Raw genomic sequence first — 21,289 nt, 5'->3', positions numbered from 1 at the left:
GATAGTACAATGTAAGGTAAACAAACTTTCTCATGGCCAAGTTGTTGATGTAGCTGGAGACTGCTTGTATGCAATAATAATATCTAATTTAGTTATGCTTTAGAAACAGATGTTTTGTTTTGTTCAATCTCAGCGCTGGGTTTTGGCTATACTCTCTCTCTCCTTCTTTCTCTAAAATAACCGTTATTTTGAAAACAATGCTTAAAGAAAGGCATATTTACTTCAGATCAGTCGTGTTTATTCTGAAGAAATGAACAGACCCTTCAGTTGGCTTAGTGCAAATCACACAGCACTTTGCACTGGCTGCAGCTGGCTAATTCTATCAAAATACATCGCTTTCCCCATTAAGATCACATGCGCATTTAGAAAGGAATAAACTCATTAACGATAGTCAGCATGGTTTTCTGAGAGGGAGGTCATGCCTCACTAACCTGGTGGAGTTTTTTGAAGAAGTGACCAAAATGGTTGACGAGGGAAGGGCCGTGGATGTCGTCGATATGGACTTTAGTAAAGCGTTTGACAAAGTCCCTCATGGTAGGCTGGTGAAAAAGGTTGGATCTCATGGGATAAAGGGGGAGGTGGCTAGATGGGTGGAGAACTGGCTTGGTCACAGAAGACAGAGGGTGGTAGTGGAAGGGTCTTTTTCCGGCTGGAGGCCTGTGACTAGTGGTGTTCTGCAGGGCTCTGTATTGGGACCTCTGCTGTTTGTGATTTATATAAATGATCTGGAAGAAGGTGTAACTGGGGTGATCAGTAAGTTTGCGGACGACACAAAATTGGCAGGACTTGCAGATAGTGAGGAGCATTGTCAGAAGCTACAGATGGATATAGAAAGGCTGGAAATTTGGGCAAAGAAATGGCAGATGGAATTCAATCCTGATAAATGCGAAGTGATGCATTTTGGTAGAAATAATGTAGGGAGGAGCTATATGATAAATGGCAGAACCATAAAGGGTGTAGATACGCAGAAGGACCTGGGTGTGCAAGTCCACAGATCCTTGAAAGTGACGTCACAGGTGGAGAAGGTGGTGAAGAAGGCATATGGCATGCTTGCCTTTATAGAACGGGGCATAGAGTATAAAAGTTGGGGTCTGATGTTGCAGATGTATAGAACGTTGGTTCGGCCGCATCTGGAATACTGCGTCCAGTTCTGGTCGCCACACTACCAGAAGGACGTGGAGGCTTTGGAGAGAGTACAGAGGAGGTTTACCAGGATGTTACCTGGTATGGAGGGGCTTAGTTATGAGGAGAGATTGGGTAAACTGGGGTTGTTCTCCCTGGAAAGACGGAGGATGAGGGGAGACTTAATAGAGGTGTATAAAATTATGAAAGGCATAGATAGGGTGAACGGTGGGAAGCTTTTCCCCAGGTCGGTGGTGACGTTCACGAGGGGTCATAGGTTCAAGGTAAAGGGGGGGAGGTTTAACACAGATATCAGACGGACATATTTTACACAGAGGGTGGTGGGGGCCTGGAATGCGCTGCCAGGCAAGGTAGTGGAAGCGGAGACACTGGGAACGTTTACGACTTATCTGGACAGCCATATGAACGGAGTGGGAATGGAGGGATACAAAAGAATGGCCTAGTTTGGACCAGGGAGCGGCGCGGTCTTGGAGGGCCGAAGGGCCTGTTCCTGTGCTGTATTGTTCTTTGTTCTTTGTTCTTCTTTGTTCTTCTTAATGCCATGCAGCTCCGATCTTTATATGATGTATTCTTACATTATATCTGATTTGATCATTTGTTTGTCCACATTTGAAAGTGCAATGTTTAAGCAGAAATGATTCATCGAAAGACAGATTGTCTCATAAGGTCTCACAGATGCCAATAGTTTATGCTGCCAGACACAGCTCTTTAAAAACACAGATAACCGAATGATGCAAGCTTTCTGAGTCTGGGTGAAAAGTCAGTCTCCAACTCTTTCTCTCTCTCTCAAGTAATCCGGTTTCACTTCCTGTCATGTTAATATTAATTGTGCAAGCTATTACAAATTATGGCAAAGAATGGTTACATGTTTGGAATAACTAGCCTTCTTTCCCCCACAGAATTATGTTTTTATCAATATATACTATATCGGGTATCTCAAAACCCTCTTAATTTAATTTTTAAATTAATCTGTTTCCATTTTTAAACTGAGTTCCAGATCAGAATTCCTTGCACTTTGAGAACAATGACAAGCACAATACATATAACAATAACAAGAGTTACTTGATTAGAAATGTTTTGGATTGCTTCCTTGCAGGCTATTTTCTAAGCTTTGCAGTGTTCTTAGATTTGGAAAACCTTGAACAATAGATGGCACAATTCCAACGGCAGTATGTAGTTTTAACTAGTTACACTATCAGAACTATCATCAATGTTAGATTATTGAAATGATGTAATTTGTTGCATGTTATCGGAACATCACGCAAGTCTTGAATTTCATATCGGTAACTAACTGGCAACACAAGTTCCAATAATTCATGGTGTTCAATGGTTGGCATCAAATGCAAATTACAAATACTCAAGGACAACATATTTATTGTATTAACAAGTGAGGTTTTAACTGCTTTAATCTCCTGCTGTAACTTGGGATAATCAGAACTACGATTCACTCATTTGATAGACGTTAAACTGACTCAGAGACAGTATATTCACCTCATTCATTTGTTCCTTCTTTTGTATTTTTTCACAAAATTACTTTTTTTTAACTTCTCAACTACACTCTTATAATTTCAAATACAAGACAAGGAAAGAGCACATGGTCCTTCCAAGGTTTAACTCCTTTCTCAACATTAAAACGAACAACAACAAAACATTCACGCTATCAAGTTGGAAAAAACACAGATACACATGGAGGCTTCCAACATTTATTCAGACTTAACATCTTAAACTGGGATGGAAGTAAAACATTTAAGAATACAGACCGTTGATTAACAGTCGCTTTTTTCGTGCTGCCTTCCAAGCTGTAATTCAACTCAAAACAGAAGTAAATTCAAGAAATCTTATCACTTTAATCTTTAACCGTTTGTAACAAATACTTTCGCAGCATTTTCTAATCTCATTTATTCCACTGAATTATTTCCCTCATCTCTAATTGTATTGATTTGTCAATTTGGTATTATATGCGGGGAGTCCCTTTTAGCCCGTCTGTCATTTCATACAGTTTCGTGGTTGATCCATGTAACACATTTTAATTAGAATGCATTATGGCAGTATAATAATTCCCAGTATGACACACGCACTCCCATTCTACCTTATGTAACTCCCTTCTCTGTTAAATGTTGACTATATCTTAAATTTCTGCAAGTCTTATAACTCAGAGGAACATAAACAAGTGATTAATCATCATTTCAAATACGCAGGAATAATTCTTTCTATTTATCTTTTCAACTTCGTTTCTATCAAGAATACATTTTCAAATTTAACAAAAACCTTATCCAAATAATCCATTTATTTTATCACTTTTAAATATCCCTACTAAATTAATTAATTATTTTTACACAGGCAGATGCAAGATCGAATCTACTGTGTGCTTAAATGGTTAACTCTCCTTACGACTCCTCAGATGTAATCTAACGTTATTATTCCCACATTCCCCAAATCTCTGTCCGATGCCCCTATCGTAAAATTTATTAATTTATTAAACTCGCATTGATCTGCTATACCCCATTCCACCAAATGAGGCTCTCGAAACTTACATCCTGCTTCTTTTCTTTTAACCCTTTACTCCCCTTTTTAGTCTTATAACGCTTTAAACTATCCAAGTTAGCCTGATTTGAGTAGTCCCTTCTGTCTTTGCAGCGGCACTGGCGCTGGTGTCTGTCTTATTCATTGGGGCAATGGCAGCTACCTTAGATGTCTGGTGATTATCTACACTGGGTCAATTCCACCACTCCTGTTCATTCGTATCGGGATTTTGGAACAACATTGGCAAGCCGGATACCTCTTTATCTTTCCTTTGATTCTCACATTCACTGATCCCTCTTCTTAATTGTTTCATTGTGGTAATTCTGCTCCAATAAGTGGGAGCATTCCCTAATACTCTCTGAATCTCTGTTTTACACTGGGTGACAGGTTTATAATTTGCTTTGGCCGCGCACCAGTTCTCCTCCGGGTTACTGGTGTTGGGTTGTATTCTAGCACTTCCCACTCCTCTGGAAGAGCGGTTGATCCCTGTGTCGACTCATTAGGAGGTAGAGGAACAGTTTCCCCTCCCCCTTGTTTTTCTTCGAAGACTTGGTTTCGTTTCTCCAATTCTCGTATTCTGAATTCTAGCTCTCTAATCTTTTCTTTATCTTGCTCAATTATTCCAGCTAACTGATGCATTAACAATACTCCTACCTTCTTTGCCTCGTTTCTCTTTTCTTTATATATCCACGTTTTCTGCTACTCTAAGGTCTGAGACGTATCCCAGCCATCCTTTTGCATCCTCTTTATTAATGCTTTTTTCTTTGCTAAGTACACGTCAATGAGAGGACCTGCAGATCCCCTCATGACTTCATTATCTGCCATTTTGCAGACTTCACTACCCCCTTTGGAGCCCTACAGTGCCTGACAAAGTGACCCAGTTTCCCACAATTATGGCACGCACCCTTTGGTTTATCTTCTCTACTGTTTGCACGAACATTTTCCTGTTTTATTTGTAGGTATGGTTTCTCATCTGGTCCATCTCTAATTCCAGATGCCCATTCCACGAATTCATCATAAGTCTGGGTCTTGAGAACTCCCATTTTAAGGATTTTTTAGTGAGCTGGCGACAGCCCGTCTTTAAATGCTTGTGAAAAGGCTCGATCTGTTCGGGCAGTTTCGGGTACTCCCCAACATTCTTGGTGTACTCTAAAGAGTCGCTCCCCAAATTCAGAGGCTCTTTCACCCCTTTGTTGTTTAACATTTTAATTTTTTCTTTGACATCAGCCCATTCCTCACCCAAGACTGAAACCTGTTCAATTAATCCGGCCAATTGATGAACTTAGAGAATTCCAATTTTCTTAGTTTTGTTTTTCTTTTCCTTTTCCAACTATTGTCGTTGTTGGTCTAGTGGGTGGTCTAAATCCCATCCCCCTTTTATCATCTGTTTTATGAGTCTGTCCCTCTTAATCATAAAGTCCTTTATTAGGGACCCAGGGGTCCCCACTGTCTTTGTCCCGCATTAACACTGATAAGTTTATACTCACCACCTGGAGTGACTTATTCTCCTTTCTCGCTCTCCCGCTCCCAGATCGCTCTTATCGGAGTGCGGTGATACCTGTTAGGGGTGATCAGATCCCTCCGTACCACCGCTTATACTATATATTTGTTTAAGCCGGCCTCTCCTCAGAAGTTTTTTCCTTCTAACTCTTACACATGAAGGCTTTTCCTTCAAACTCCGGCGATCACTCAGACAGTCTGTATCTCACTCACGTCTGAACGTCACACACTCTTATCACAGATGATTACCCACTGCATTTTGACCCACTCTATTTAAAGTTCGATAATCTATTCCGGTGTCCCGGTTGTGGCCATCCAACCGGACCGGAAACAGACTATCCCGGACGAGCCCCCAATTGTTGGAGGTGGAAAAAAATCCTCTGATACTATTAGTGGATCAAAGTGCAGGTTTATTTTCACAATTGTGGGAGAAGTGAGTTTCCTAACAGTGGACCCCCAGCCTTCTCATCGAATATGAGTTAAGAACAGAGTTTTATACCTCTCGGTATACAGATACGGGTCGTATGAGCAATCTCCAAGGCCGCGATCGTTCGTCATTGCCTTGAAACAATATTACAGGTTTTGCACAAACAAGTGAATCTGATATACATTCAGGAGACAAGGGTTTTCCCTTATCTGGTCCGAATGTAAGAAACAATGAATTCTAATCAAAACAATGAATTCTACAGCAGTTCTCATACAAGCTCCAAATATCACAGAGGTCACTTTGACACTTTGAATTTTGAAGTTTATTAACCCATTCCCGACTTCAATTAACCTAGATACTGAGGATAAAAACAGGGAAGGTATGCCCACTCTTTATAAAGGTCTGATCAACGACGGCTGATTTAGGATTGCACCCAGACCCGGTCAACACAATTTCGAAATTGGGTGAGGGTTCTTCGGAGGGAGAAAAGGAGATGTACTGGTTTGTATCCAGCGAGGAGGGATTTTAGCCACAAGGTTTGGTTGGATAATTCGGAGTTTCTCTCTTTGCAGCAAACTAGATTGAGTGGTGCTGTAAGGGACGGGTAAAGGAGGAGAACGTAATGAACTAAGGTACACAGGGGAAGATGCAGCATTAGCTGCTTAAAGAGGGATTCGGGGACAGGTATTAAATGTATAAGACAGGATTTGTAGGAGGCATAGGATCCGTGCAGTGCCGTATGAGGCCATTCTGCCCAGTGATTCTGCACCGACGATCCGGCAGAGAATCCCTCCGCATCCCTGTAACCACACGTAATTACCCTGCTAATCCCCTGACACAAAGGGTCAATTTAGTCTGGCCAATCCAAATAATCTGCATATTGTTGAAACTGGGAAGAAACCGGAGCACCCGAAGGAAACCCAAGCAGACACGGGGAGAACGTACAAACTCCACACAAAGGTCATCTGGATTCGAAACGTTAACTCCTCTCCTTATAGATGCTGCCAGACCTGCTGTGATTTTCCAGCATTTTCTCTTTTGGTTTCAAACTCCACACAGACAGGCACCCAATAATGTTAGAAGTGGACTTTTGCTTTCCGCAGGTTACAGCAGCTGGAACTTTCCCTTCAGTTTTCTGGTATCTGGAAATCAGTGGAGCATCCAAAAATAGAACTGACAATGAATATACCCACGTAGTTATTCACATAGGGCGAACACCCGCCATTTTGGTGCATGTGCTGACCGCGTGGCCCAATGGATAACGCGTCTGACTTCGGTAATGGTGATGATGTTCAGAAGAGTGCAGGTTCCAGTCCTGTCGCGGTCGCTTCATACAGAAAAAAATCTGATGGTATTTCCGGAAATCCCTGATGTCTCTCGTCAGCTGTGAGTTTTGCATTTTCTTGCAAACATCGAAGGGCGCCTTTTCAGGAAGTATTTCCTTGTTGTTTGGTTCATTCAATTTTCACATATCATGATTTTATTGAGCTCCTAAGAAATCAATCTCATCTGTGTAACCTTAAGAATTCAGTGATGTTGCCGAATCATAGAAATCATAGAAACCCTACAGTGCAGAAGAAGGCCGTTCGGCCCATCGAGTCTGCACCGACCACAATCCCACCCAGGCCCTACCCCCACATATTTTACCCGCTAATCCCTCTAACCTATGCATCTCAGGACTCTAAGGGACAATTTTTAACCTGGCCAATCAACCTAACCCGCACATCTTTGGAGCAACAGGCTTTGCAGAATCGTTTTGATAGAATTCTGTGGGGGGAAATCTAATCCCCTCAGGAAAAGATTTAATAATGAACTGAACAAACTGTTTTTGTTTACAGGGATGAAAGGCAATGTCACTGGGCTGGTAATCCAGAGGCCCGTACTAATACTTGCGCACAGGGAGTGAATCGCACCATTGCTGCTGGTCAAACTTAAATTCACTGATTTGATCAATCTGGAATTGAAAAACTGGTCTCAGTAATGGCCACCTTGAAACTACCATCGATTGTTGCAAAACTTCATGTGGTTCACCAGTGCACTTAAGATAAAGCAGTCTGCCCTCCTCAGCTGGTCTGGCAGACATGTGTCTCCAGACACAGAGCAATGTGGGTGACTCTGACCTGCCCTCTGAAATGGCCGAGCAAGCCACTCTCAGTTGAAGAGCAATTCGGGAAGGGAAACAAATGTTGGTCCTGCAGGTGAAATCCGTTAGCCCACGAAGAGAAACATCATTAAGAATAAAGGAAAGGTCAGGTAAAGTTTTGACTGCTTGCATCTTTCTTTTCTTGTAATAACAAGGCTGAGGGGTGGCCTGATGCTGGGCTTTAAATCAGTGACAGATTTTGAAAAAATTCATTTCGATAAAATGGACCAGAGAAGGGCAGATAAGAATGTATCTCATTCTCCCATACATGTCGTTGACAGTTGGTGGTTTTAGCACAATGAGGTAACTGCTCCAATGTATCAGCGACTCCTGAGTTTGTGAGAGAAATTCCACGAGCAATGTTTCCCCGACGTCCTCCAGGTTGAAGCGAGGCAACACTCATGCTGATGACTGGGAGGAGTTTGTTACTCATCGTTCAAAATGACCAACACCTGTCCCCCAAGCTGCAGCACGCTTTGAGTCACAAGATCTTAATGATGAGGCAGAATGGCGGCAGCAAAGAAAGTAACAGGAAGCAAATCATGCGCTCCGGGTCCCACTACTTCCTGGGACATCCTCCGCCTTGTATCATAGGAACGTAGAAACCCTACAGTACAGAAAGAGGCCATTCGGCCCATCGAGTCTGCACCAACCACAAACCCACCCAGGCCCGACCCCCATATCCCTACATATTTACACACGAATCCCTCTAACCTACGCATCTCAGGACACAAAGGGCAATTTTTAGCATGGCCAATCAACATAACCCGCACATCTTTTGACTGTGGGAGGAAACCGGAGGAAACCCACGCAGACACGAGGGGAATGTGCAAACTCCACACAGACAGTGACCCAAGCCAGGAATCGAACCCAGGTCCCAGGACCTGTGAAGCAGCAGTGCTAACCACTGTGCTACCGTGCCGCCCTACCGTACCGTGTTCAAAGATCTGTCGGCCGAAAATCGCGCTGTTCGCTCACATTAATTCAAAAAGGAGAAAGTCACGGTCCTGAGTGGATGTGATCCTCGAATCGAGGGACAGACATCGATAAGAACTGTTCGTTACAAAACAAATGTCATTAAAAGCCACTTCCAGTATTAGTATTGGTAAAACATGCCACCGCCAACAGAACATGAACAATTGTTTTCTGTTTGTCCCTCTCTGAAACGTGAGCTTCGTTCTCCCGAGTGTGCTGACATCTACTGGCCGGAGTTCTGCAGAGACATATTCTCGGCAATGACTTCTCGGGAGATGAGCTCTGCCCCCGCTTTCGTTCATTGTCGCCATCTCCATCGCTCAGATTTTTTTTGTAAAATGCGTCTGGCATCCTGCGGCATTTGAACTCGAGATCTCCCGCATTTTAATGCTATTGTTCTAAGCAAGAATCATACCTCTTGGCCAGTGAGCCAGCCGCTACACTCGGTTCCACTGAAAATGTCTTTTCATTGTCTCCCAAAGCTGATCAATCATCTTTTCGCAACGCAATTGTAAAATCAGAAATGTTAATGAACGCGAGAGAAAGTGCTGGAAAATCTCACAAGTCTGGTAGGATTAGTAAGGAGAGAAAAGAGTTGACGTTTCGAGTCCAGCTGACCCTTTATCAGAGCTAAAAGTCATAGAAAGTGGGAGTTATTTATACTGTAGGGTGAGAGAATGAGTCATAGAAGGCGACCTGCTGGGATGGAAATTTCCTCTGCTTTGCAGCAACTACATTTCCACCATATTCCATCTGGCTGGCCATCCAGAAGCGATGGTGGGGGTGACCTTCTTCCCCAAAAATTCATGGATTGAAAATCAAATGGAAGGAGGCCTTTCACAAGCTCCTGGGTGGCTGAGAAGATGGCCGAGCGGGTTTGGCGATGGTCTGCACGGGTGAGTTTAAAACTCACTCTCATCATTAATCTACGGAACATTTAATACATTGCTACTCTGGATTTGAACACACTTGTGGTCTTCCACACTTTGCTCATGTCGATTCTTCACAACAATCTTTGAACTGATGTGATGGGAATTTCTTTCGCAGAGAGAAACTACAATCCCAACATTGAAGATCTAGTCAAGGTCTAAGACGAAAAGGATCACATTTCCCAGTGAATCTGCTGTGTTTTCTTCAAATTTCCGTTGTTATGACGTAACCTGTAAAGACAGCTCGTGAGCAGAAGTGTATTGGCTGAGCAACCCGCCTGCCAGCGGCTCCTTGGTCTCGTGGTATGACTCTCGCTTCGCGGATTGCGTTGTATGATCATGCGAGAGGTCCCGGGTTTAAAGTGACGAGCCCTCACTTCTTGCCAGTTTTGGTCCCAAATGCTGGTTGTTTATTTGAAAAAAATACGTTGCGTTTTAGATGGCGGGATTTACATATCTGGAGATCAGGTTTGAAATCCTGCAACACCTCGCGACAATTTTCTCAATGCTGCACATGGAGAAAATGAAAAGTTTTCAAGAATGTTCACCCACGTAACCAGACTGTAAACTTATCCCAATTAATCAATCAGGGCTGTCCATTGCTTATCGCGTCAGGGATTCTTGCATCGTGTGTTCAATTGTATTTTAGTCAGAAAGAAATTGCAGTTTGACAAAGCTGGGGGTCATAGTTTGGTTTTGAATTTATTATATTTTAACTCTGCTCCAGGCGTTTCACTGAGCAGGAAGTGATTGTTTGTGATGCTGTTCGGCATTCCACTCCAGAGGCAATTAACTCAATGAAGAGGAGATTTGGAGAGGCTGTCCGTATTTGATTAGACACTAGGACCGGGTGATATGCATCTGAGGATACTGAAGGAAATGATCTACAATTGCGAAGAGATTGGAAATAACTTTCCAATTTCGGATTTACTCAGGTAACAATGTTTTCAACTAACTATCTTCAGTATTTTGAAGTGGTAACCGAGAGTGTTGATGAGGGTAATGCTGTTCATGCGGTTTACATAAACTTCCAAAAGCATGGAAATTTTTAATACGGCAGATTAAATTAAATGTATCAAAATGTGAATTGATTCGTTCTGAAAGAAGAATCCAGATTCAAAACATAAAATACATGGTACAATTCTAAAGAGGCAAATATGTACACACATCTCCCAAGTTGACAGGGATTGGCATAGAGGTTTACAGCATGGAAACAGGCCCTTCGACTCAACTTGTCCGTGCCGCCCTTTTTTAACGACGAAGCGAGTCCCAATTGCCTGCGTTTGGCCCATAGCCCTCGATAGCCATCTTACTCATGTAGGTGTCTAAAAGACAAAATTGTCCCCGCCTCTATGACTACCTCTGGCAGCTTTTTCCAGACACGCACCACCCTCTGTGTGAAAGAATTGCCCCTCTGCACCCTTTTGTATACACCCCCGCCACACACACCCCCCGCACCCTTCCCTCACCCCCCGCACTCACCTGAACCCTATGCCCTCTAGTTTTAGACTCTCCTACCTTTGGGAAAAGATATTGACGATCTCGCTGATCAATGCCCCTCATTATTTTGTCGACCTCAATAAGATCACCCCTGACCTCTCGAGAAAAAAAATCACAGTGTATCCAGCCTCTCCTTGTAACTCAAACCATCAAGTCCTGATAGCATTCTAGTAAATCTTTTCTGCACACTTTCTATTTTAATAATATCCTTTCTCTAATAGGGTGACCAGAACTGTAGACAGGATGGTGAGGAGAGTGATTGTAATAAATCTGACGGTGTCCTGCTTTTTATTAATGGGGCACAGAGTACAAAAGTACAGAAGCTCTGTCAAGCCTGCATTTAAATTGAGTTCGGTTTCACGTGGATATTGCTTCCATTTTCTGGAGAGAAAATTTAAAAAACAATATAAAAGATTTCAGAAGGCAGCAGAAATGTTTCACCAGAATAGTTCAATTGATCAAGAACTTTAGTTACTGAGAATGGTTGGATACGCTGCGACTTCTCTACTCGGAGAAGAGAAGGTTCAGAGGAGAAATTGGGAAAAACATACAAATCCTCAAGGGTCTGGGCTGAAGATTGACAGAAATGTGTTCTCATTGTTAGTAGGATCGAAATCCAGAGGGCAGATATTGGAGGTAACTGTCAAAAGAAGCAATAGCAGCATCAAGGAAATGCTGCCTGAGAGAGGGTCACGGCAGGTTCACTTGAATTCGATTATTCTTCGAAAGGAAAATATGCAGGGCAACAGTTAACCGACAAGGCAGTGAAACCAGGGGCCCGCTGAGAGCTAGCAGAGACAGATAGGGCTGAATGGTCTCCCTTTAAGTTGTTTTGTTTTTTAACAGTATTTGGACGCCGTAGGACAGGTTTCATTTATTGACCATCCCCAGCTGTACTTGAGAATCGTGGTGTGTTTGAGACTCTGCAGTCCCTGGGGTGCAGACGCACACGTAGTGCTGTTCGGGAGGGAATTCCTGGATATTGAACTAGTGACAGTGAAGGACGGTGATATGCTTCCAAATCAGGATGGTGAGTGACTTGGAGGGGAACATTTGGGTGCAGGTGTTCCCAGGCATCTGCTCCTCTTGTTCTTCTAGATGGTCACGATCCTGGGTTTGGAAGCTGGTGTATAAGAGTTCGGGGACTGGATCAGAAAGTAATTCCACTGACAAATTAAAAATCTTTTACAGCAAGATGTTTGTTTAAATTACAGTTTAAAACCAACTCTAACAAATAAAGCAACTTAACTATCAACAATTGAACAATATTTAAAGAAGAAAGTAAACAACGAGAATTACTCATTTTCATTGTTTTAGTCCCAAATAAGCAACGTTCCACTCCAAAGTATAACATTATACGTTATAAACAATTAGCACCCACAAGTATATTTTGTGAAAATATTTCAGAGTGTTTAGACTCTTTAAGAGAGAAATTGGTTTTCGAAGCATCTTGTAGAAAATCTCTGCCTTCAAAAGCATGATGAAGGAACTGAAGAAAGTCCTTATTAGTCAGGAAATTGTATTGTCGGAACTGCTAGAATTAAAACACAACAAAATCCCCAGGGCCTGATGCTCTGCACCCCAGAGTACTGAAGGACGTGGCCCTGGAAATAGTGGATGCATTGGTGATCAAGTCCTGTTTTGTATCGACTCTGGAAGAGTTCCAATGGATTGGAGGTTCGCTAATGTAATTCCCCATCCCCATATGGGAATTTCTGACGTCGTGGAATAGAAAGCTCAAAAGTTCAGCATTTGGACAGAGATTACATTTCAATCAATACTTTATTATCAGTGAAATGTTTTGGGACGTCCTGTCGTTCTGAAAGAAACTAAAGAATTTCCAGTGGACCTCCGAAAGGACACAGAAAGGTTCGTGGAATGGGATGACATGTGGCAGATGAAGAATAAAGTGATTCATTTTGCTGGGAAGAACACAAAGAGGCAACATAAAATAAAGGGTATAATTCCAAAAGAGGATGCAGGAACAGCGGGAATATTGTGGACATGTTCATAAATCATTGAAGGTGACAGGACAGTTTTTAAGAGCCGTTAATGAAGCTTAAATTATCATTGGCTTTCTAACTGAAAGCAAGAAGTGAATACAAAATTGCAGTGAACAAATTGCAGATGTACTATTAGATAGCACATTTACTCTTCTTAGCTTTGCCCCTCGCCTGAGGTGTGGTAATCATTAAGCTAAATCTTCACCAGTAAGCTCTCCCTGTTCAGAGGGGCACAGTGGATGGTCATTTGGGACGAAGCTGACTTTACCTTTATATCTGGGTCATCTTCAGTAAGACGTCTCACAACACCAGGTAAAGTCGAACAGGTTTATTTGGAATTTATTGAGTCAACTCACCTGTTGAAGGAGCAGCGCTCCGACGGCTCATGATTCCAAATAAACCTGATGGACTTTAACCTGGTGTTGTGAGACTTCTCAATACGCCCACCCCAGTCCAATGCCGGCATCGCCACATCAGGGTCATAGTTAAACTGCGTTTTTCATTATCTGCTGCTGTGTGGGGGTTGGGATCTTTCTCATTTTGTCTGTGGAATTGTGCGTGCACAAGCGATTTGTTCTGACCGTCAGCTCCCGGAACTGTAAATTAGTTGGAATTCATTCTGTATTTGCAAGCTCCGGGATTGTAAACGAGTTGATGTATCTCCTCATTTTGAATGTCCGATATATTTGTTTCAGCGTCGCTGACTGGGCCAACATTTTCTTTTGTGTTCATTCATGGGGCTTGGGCGTCACTGGCTGGCCAGCATTTATTGCCCAATCACAGTTGCCCGAGTGCAGTTGAGAGTCAACCACATTGCTGTGGCTCTGGAGTCACATATAGGCCAGACTCGGCAAGAATCTAGTTCCCTGAAGTTCCCTGGTGAACCAAATGGATATTCCGATAATCGACAATGCATGAAAGCATAAATAGATTCTTGATTGCAGATAATTTGCATTGAATTCAAATTCCACCAGCTGCCATGGCCGGATGTGAGCACGGATCCAAACAGAAATTAGTTGAGTTTCGGGATCAATATTCCAGCGATAATACCACAAAGACATCACCTCCAAATTTCCCTCCAACTGAGTGGCTTGTTCGGCCACCTTTGAGGGCAGCTCAGAGTCAACCACATTGCTGTTGGTCGGGAGTCACATACAGGCCAGACAAGGTAAGAATTCCTTCCCTAAAGAGCATCAGTTTATCAGTTGTTGCTTCTTTTTCTACGGCAATCGATTCAAGGTAATTAATGGCAGACATTTTTATTGATGTCGAATTTCACCATCTGCCGTGGCGGTGGATGTGTGAGTGTTTATATGAGTGTGCGTGTGAGAGAGAGATCAACTCATTTTCATTCTACTTGTGAGTGTGGATCAATCCCCTATATTCCTTCACAAACACTGTGATCCCTTTGCACCGATGAATTCTTGTTAAAAAAATACTTGTACCCTTGTGACCCTGATGGGCGGATGGGAGGTGTGGTGGGGTTTGAAGACAATGCCGCAGGGCGCTGAGTGAAACAGCCGATTTTAAAGCTTGTGTGTTGGAAAGTGAAGAGTGAACTTGTCTGTGAGGAGATCACAGAAAAGCTGTATCTGGAGCTGCGTAAAAGAGACAAGTTTTGGTTGTCAGTCAATGACCTCCTATAATGAAGGCACAAAATCCGTAAGAGGAAATGCTGGAAATGTTCTGCAGCTCCGAAAGCAGCTGTGGAGAGATATCCATGTCACCAGGATGTAACTCTCCAATTGAATACTTCATGTTGCTTAGATCTGACCCTCTCAACACCTTCACGTAAGGAACAGGTAGGGCGGGAATTGGGTCTCTGTTGATTTGGGCAAACAGAGCAATGCAGCAATGAGAAGCTGCTCACCCCCCGGCGGCTTGGGGAAGGATGGGACTCAGATACGAGTCTCTGGCTGGATTGACAAATGGAAAAAACACATCGAGTTTTAAATGTAAGAACAATAATCGATTTGTGCAGAGTTTTTCGCTCGTTCCAGTGCAGGCAGGATGGCCGAGCGGTCTAAGGCGCTGCGTTTAGATCGCAGTCTCCTCTGGAGACGTCTGTTAAAATCCCACTCCTGACAATGATTATTCCGTCGCGATGCACCTTCGAAACCCAAGGCATCTCTCACCTGGCTGCACATGGCTGCACATGGGCCGCAGATGCAGAGAAACAACGACGACCTGCAAGGTCCACTGCATCCTAACTTGGAAATATATCGCCTTTGCTGTGGCCAGCTCACAATCCTGGAACTGTATCTCGAACAGCAGTGTATGTGCACATACGCCACATGGACTGCAGTGGCTCAAGAATGAGTTCATTGCCAAATACTGAGAAGTATTTAAATTGAACAATAAATGCTTCCCAGGCCAGTGACACACATATCCCGGATAAATGAAGTATTAAAAAATAATCAACTTTAGAACAGGAAATTATGTGTGTGAATCAAATCCTGAACACGGCTACTTTTATACCAGATGTGTGTCTGAAAACAGTAAATGGAACCAGCTCACGATAAACCGCTCAATGTTTAGCGCAAGAGTTTCATTGAGTGATGTGTGCGATTCCCTCTGATGTGCTTGTTCAATGTCGGGAAAGGCAGATTTGAAATAAAGAACAAAGAACAAAGAACAGTACAGCACAGGAAACAGGCCCTTCGGCCCTCCAAGCCTGTGCCGCTCCTTGGTCCAACTAGATCAATCATTTGTATCCCTCCATTCACAGGCTGCTCATGTGACTATCCAGGTAAGTCTTAAACGATGTCAGCGTGCCTGCCTCCACCACCCTACTTGGCAGCGCATTCCAGGCCCCCACCACCCTCTGTGTAAAAAACGTCCCTCTGATATCTGAGTTATACTTCGCCCCTCTCAGCTTGAGCCCGTGACCCCTCGTGATCGTCACCTCCGACCTGGGAAAAAGCTTCCCACTATTCACCCTATCTATACCCTTCATAATCTTGCACACCTCTATTAGATCTCCCCTCATTCTCCGTCTTTCCAGGGCGAACAACCCCAGTTTACCCAATCTATCCTCATAGCTAAGACCCTCCATACCAGGCAACATCCTGGTAACCCTTCTCTGCACTCTCTCTAATGCCTCCACGTCCTTCTGGTAGTGCGGCGACCAGAACTGGACGCAGTACTCCAAATGTGGCCTAACTAACGTTCTATACAGCTGCATCATCAGACTCCAGCTTTTATACTCTATACCCCGTCCTATTAGGGCAAGCATACCATATGCCTTCTTCACCACCTTCTCCACCTGTGTTGCCACATTCAAGGATTTGTGGACTTGCACACCTAGGTCCCTCTGTGTTTCTATACTCCTGAAGAATCTGCCATTTATTGTATAACTCCTCCCTACATAATTTCTTCCAAAATGCATCACTTCGCATTTATCCGGATTAAACTCCATCTGCCACCTCTCCGCCCAATTTTCCAGCCTATCTATATCCTGCTGTATTGCCCGACAATGCTCTTCGCTATCCGCAAGTCCAGCCATCTTCGTGTCATCCGCAAACTTGCTGATTACACCAGTTACACCTTCTTCCAAATTATTTATAGATATCACAAATAGCAGAGGCCCCAGTTTACTGGGAATTCGGTGCAGTCTCGAGCGGCCACTATGGGATTCAATTATTTTCTTTCATGAATCTATCCGAGATCCCATAGCATCTGGGGAGAGAGAAACGGTCGTTCCCGTGAAAGGTCTGCATCTGAAATGTGAACGACCTCTATTTTCTCAGATACGTTCCAGATCTGACAGTATCTCTTTTTTCACAAACACCACCAGATCTGGAGCTTATTTCCAGCATTCTGCTGTACCAGGAGTAGCAGTATCAGGCTCTGTAGCTGAGTTGGTTAAAACGCCTGTCTCGTCACAGGTAGATCCTGGTTTCACGGACACGAGCAGTGCCTTGATTACTTTCACGTGATCTTTCAAGTGTTCATTGCAATTACTCAAGTTACAATGTCCCTTTCTTGCTGGTCAATGTTGTCTTTCCCTGAATTGGATGATCTACAAAGTTGAAACAAACACAGATTTCGCGACTCCCCACGAATATCTCGACTGTTTATTTACACGCTTCAGTTGTTTTCATCATTTTGCAGTAAAACAAAATCCCCAATAAACCCAATGCTGTAAATTCTACAAAGACAGTTTTCCTTTTTTTTCCGTCAGGGAATTTTTAACACAGTCAAATGGCCTTAGAATCACACAATCCCGACAGTGCTGAAAGGGACCATTCTGCCCATCGGGCCTGTACCCAATCTCCGACAGAGAATCGCACGCAGGATCTTTCCACCCCGCTAATCTACCGATACAAACACCTTGGGGAATCTAGCATGGCCAATCCACCCAACCTGCTCATCTTTTGACTGTGGAAGGAAACCGGAGCACTCGGTTTCCTGGGATACCTTGCCTGGGTGAATGCAGCGTGAACAGCACTACAGTGTGGCACCACCCAGGACAAAGCATCCCACTTCATTCGCTCCCCATGCATAAAAATTCACTCCGTCCACGACCAACACACAACGGCAGCAGTGTGCACCATCTACAAGATGCACTGCAGCACCTCAGCAAGGCTCCTTTGCCAGCACCTTCTCAAACCCACGACCACTACAGCCGAGAAGGACAAGCGCAGCAGACACATCAGAATAACACCACCAGGTTGCAAGGCACTGATATTTAGCTATTGATTGTACTTATTGAGAAGTTGTTGTTGTTCCGTGTGTGTTCTTTAATCTTCTTTATCTTCCCAAGCGTAATATCTAATTGAAAAAAATACTATTGCTCACCCAACCAGCGAATGCTGTGTCAAACTTTAAGAAAGCCCCCTGGGGTTTACGATTTCTTCTCGAGTCAGTGGTTTCGATGGGAGCTGAGTCAACAGGAACAGCATGGAGAGATGGCAGAGGAGGAAATGTCGGTGCCAAAGCTGAATCATATCAATGTTGGAGCAAACTGCTTGTTACTGATCTGATCCAAAATCCGACTCTGATGGGATTCGAACCCACAACCTTTGAATGGCTAACGTGCCATCATTTCGAAGTCCAATGCGCTATCCATTGCGCCACAGACCCGCGTGTCAGACATTCACTTTTCAGGTCCATACATGGATTCTTGACAATGTAGAAACGACTGGTAAGTTCAAAACTCTCGTCGGGAAAATGTCAAGAACTGTTCGAGGAACTTCAATGATTGCAAGTCATGTTGGGGCATCTTATGTCTGTTTTTTTTAATACTTTTCCAATTTAATCAAATCAAGTCCAATTCAGAGTCTCAACAAGTTGAGACATTTCCGATCCAGGCTGGCAAGACAGGGCAAGCGACCATTTACCCTAGCCTGATCTACATGAGCCAAGCTGATTGGAGGAGGGAAAGCAATTCCGCCTCCAAGACTTGATCTCATTTGCATCTTAGCCAAAATGCCGAGATACTGCTTTTACAAATGTCTTCATATGAAACATATGAAGCTTCAATGTAACCTAATGACCTCAACCAAGTGCAGCATCCAATCCATACTACACTTGATCTTTTAACGCGCCACAGAGCCACGTGCGAGAACTTTACTTTACTTGTCCTTATATGGATTTTTGACAATGTGGAAACTATTGATAAGTTCAATAATCTCGTAGTTAAAACGTCAAGGACTGTTAAGAGGGACTTTATTGATTGCAAGTCATGTTGGGGCATCTTATGTCTGTTAAAACGGCTGTGGAAATACAAACCTTTGTGTCCTTTGTACAGGAAATCTTTCCATCACAGAATGATCCTCCCTGTCTCTCCTTCTCATTCTCCTGTCCAGCTTGGAGATTAATCTCGCGGGTTTGATAGTCGGCAGACACATTCTACTCTATCTGTCACAGGACTGATCAGAACCTGTTCCCTGTTCCAGGGAAACACCTGCACAGAACACAACGCAAAGCTGGAAGCTGGAAATCTGAAACAAAAACATAAAATGCTGGAAATGCTCACCAGGTGAGGCAACATTTTTGACAAATGGAGATTTCCATAAAATCAGCTCCTGAAGCAGAGCACAGCTGCACAGTTTAAAGTTTCTTTTCATCAACAATGGATGCTCCATTCTATGATTTTGAACAATTCAAATTGATAATCTGCATTGTTCTTCTCGTCACCACAGCCTGAAAACCACTTCAGGTATTGATGTGACCCTTGGATTTTAAACTTGCAAATCCAATCACTATCTTATTAAAGCTACTGTATCCAACACCCGCTCAGTTGTTTGTGAAAGAGAAGGAAAATTGAAAATATATTTGAATAACTTTCCTTTGACGAAATTTGTACAGAAGCATAAAGGCGGGAATCACACCCAACACTTCATGAAACTCACCCGCAAAACATTGAAAGGTGACAGTGTTTATTCAAGGGATGGTTCTATTTATTCATTCATTATTAATGGAGAATAGAAAAGTTGGAACAGTATGCAATCTGGGCAATATAACTGAACAAAGTGAAACACAATGGGTACTGGGCAGGATAAGCCTACCATGGGCAATATACAAAGTGAAGTGCGACATTGACTGAGTTGTCAGATGGAGTGAAGGTACATAGGAAAGTAGGTGCGCTAAATTTTTAATGATCACCGTACAAGTAGATGTGAAATGCAGACTTCAGGCTGGATATTCAGTGGGTTCTGAGATGTGTGGAGAGACTGCGGCATCTTGGCGTGATAAAGGTGCAATACGGATTAGGAACGCTAAATGTTATTATATAAAATATAAATTGTTTTATATCGTCTCTCCTTGATCTTCGGACCAAGATGTATCACTTCACACTTCCTTACATTAATTAAGTTGCATATGTCACGTGTATTCACATTCCACCAGCCTGTCCATATCTTCTTGGAGTTTAAGAGCCGTGGGGTTATGCTGCAACTGTACAGGACCTTGGTGAGACTGCATTTGGAATATTGTGTGCAGTTCTAGTCACCTCACGATAAGAAGGATGTGGAAGCGCTGGAAAGAGTGCAGAGGAGATTGACAAGGATGCTGCCTGGTTTGGAGGGTAGGTCTTATGAGGAAAGTTTGAGGGAGCTAGGGCTGTTCTCTCTGGAGCGGAGGAGGCTGAGGGGAGACTTAATAGAGGTTTATAAAATCATGAAGGGAATAGATAGAGTGAACGTTCAAAGACTATTTCCTCGGGTGGATGGAGCTATTACAAGGGGGCATAACTATCGGGTTCGTGGTGGGAGATATAGGAAGGATATCAGAGGTAGGTTCTTTACGCAGAGAGTGGTTGGGGTGTGGAATGGACTGCTTGCAGTGATAGTGGAGTCAGACACTTTAGGAACATTTAAGCGGTTATTGGATAGGCACATGGAGCACACCAGGAGGATAGGGAGTGGGATAGCTTGATCTTGGTTTCAGATAAACCTCGGCACAACATCGTGGGCCGAAGGGCCTGTTCTGTGCTGTACTGTTCTATGTTCCATGTTCTTGAAGATTATCAATATCCTTCTCACTAAAGTTCATAATCTTTTCAAGTTTTGCACCACTGGTAAATTTTGAGATTGAAACCTGTACACCCAGATATAGGTCAATAATATTTGTCAAGAAATGCAAGTTTCTCTCTATATACTATCCCAATTATAAATAGATAAAACTTTGTGTAATATATGCTTTAATAGGTTTGTACTAATAATTAAACCGTTGCATAATGAAATTCTAACTATGCTAAACAACAATGATTCAAAATGCCACTTGGTTGAAAAGAAAATACCGACTGGTGCTCATACTTTCACTTAAAAATACTTAAAAAGCAAAGCCTTGCTGACTTATCGGTATTTAATGATGAATACAGAGGAAAGCAGCGTACTGGTAGATTTCGAATTGATATGGCCAACACATTTAGTATTCCGAAACTCCTCCGTCCCAGGTTCAATATACTGTGAAGATTTCCTGTCTGGTTTTTCCCTCTCTGCTGTCGAAAGTTCACTCTACCAGAGTGTGCTGACATCTATTGGGCGCAATACAGACCTGCAGTAGAGCGGAAATAAAATCACATTAACTATCGCTTTTGCAGAGACAGATCAAACAGGAATTAATGATTGGATGACAGCCTTAAATCCCATGGAGAATTCAATATTAATGTACTTTCCCATGTAGTCAATATAACTTGCAA

General features: G+C 43.0%; 1 protein-coding gene and 1 non-coding gene across 2 annotated transcripts in view; one reads left to right on the top strand and one right to left on the bottom strand.

Moving 5' to 3' along the window:
• The window catches only part of LOC144482285 (uncharacterized), an 872,976-nt gene that overhangs the window by 506,032 nt on the left and 345,655 nt on the right, over positions 1–21,289 (top strand). The gene's annotated exons all lie outside the window — the stretch shown is intronic.
• On the bottom strand, positions 18,138–18,228 carry trnar-ucg (transfer RNA arginine (anticodon UCG)). The gene is given in 2 exon segments: positions 18,138–18,173; positions 18,192–18,228. It is a non-coding gene; the product is annotated as a tRNA-Arg (tRNA).

Source organism: Mustelus asterias, unplaced genomic scaffold, assembly GCF_964213995.1.
Source record: "Mustelus asterias unplaced genomic scaffold, sMusAst1.hap1.1 HAP1_SCAFFOLD_35, whole genome shotgun sequence".
Classification (NCBI taxonomy): domain Eukaryota; kingdom Metazoa; phylum Chordata; class Chondrichthyes; order Carcharhiniformes; family Triakidae; genus Mustelus; species Mustelus asterias.
The sequence above is the reverse complement of the archived record's forward strand: the minus strand, read 5'-3'. Positions and strand labels throughout refer to the sequence as shown.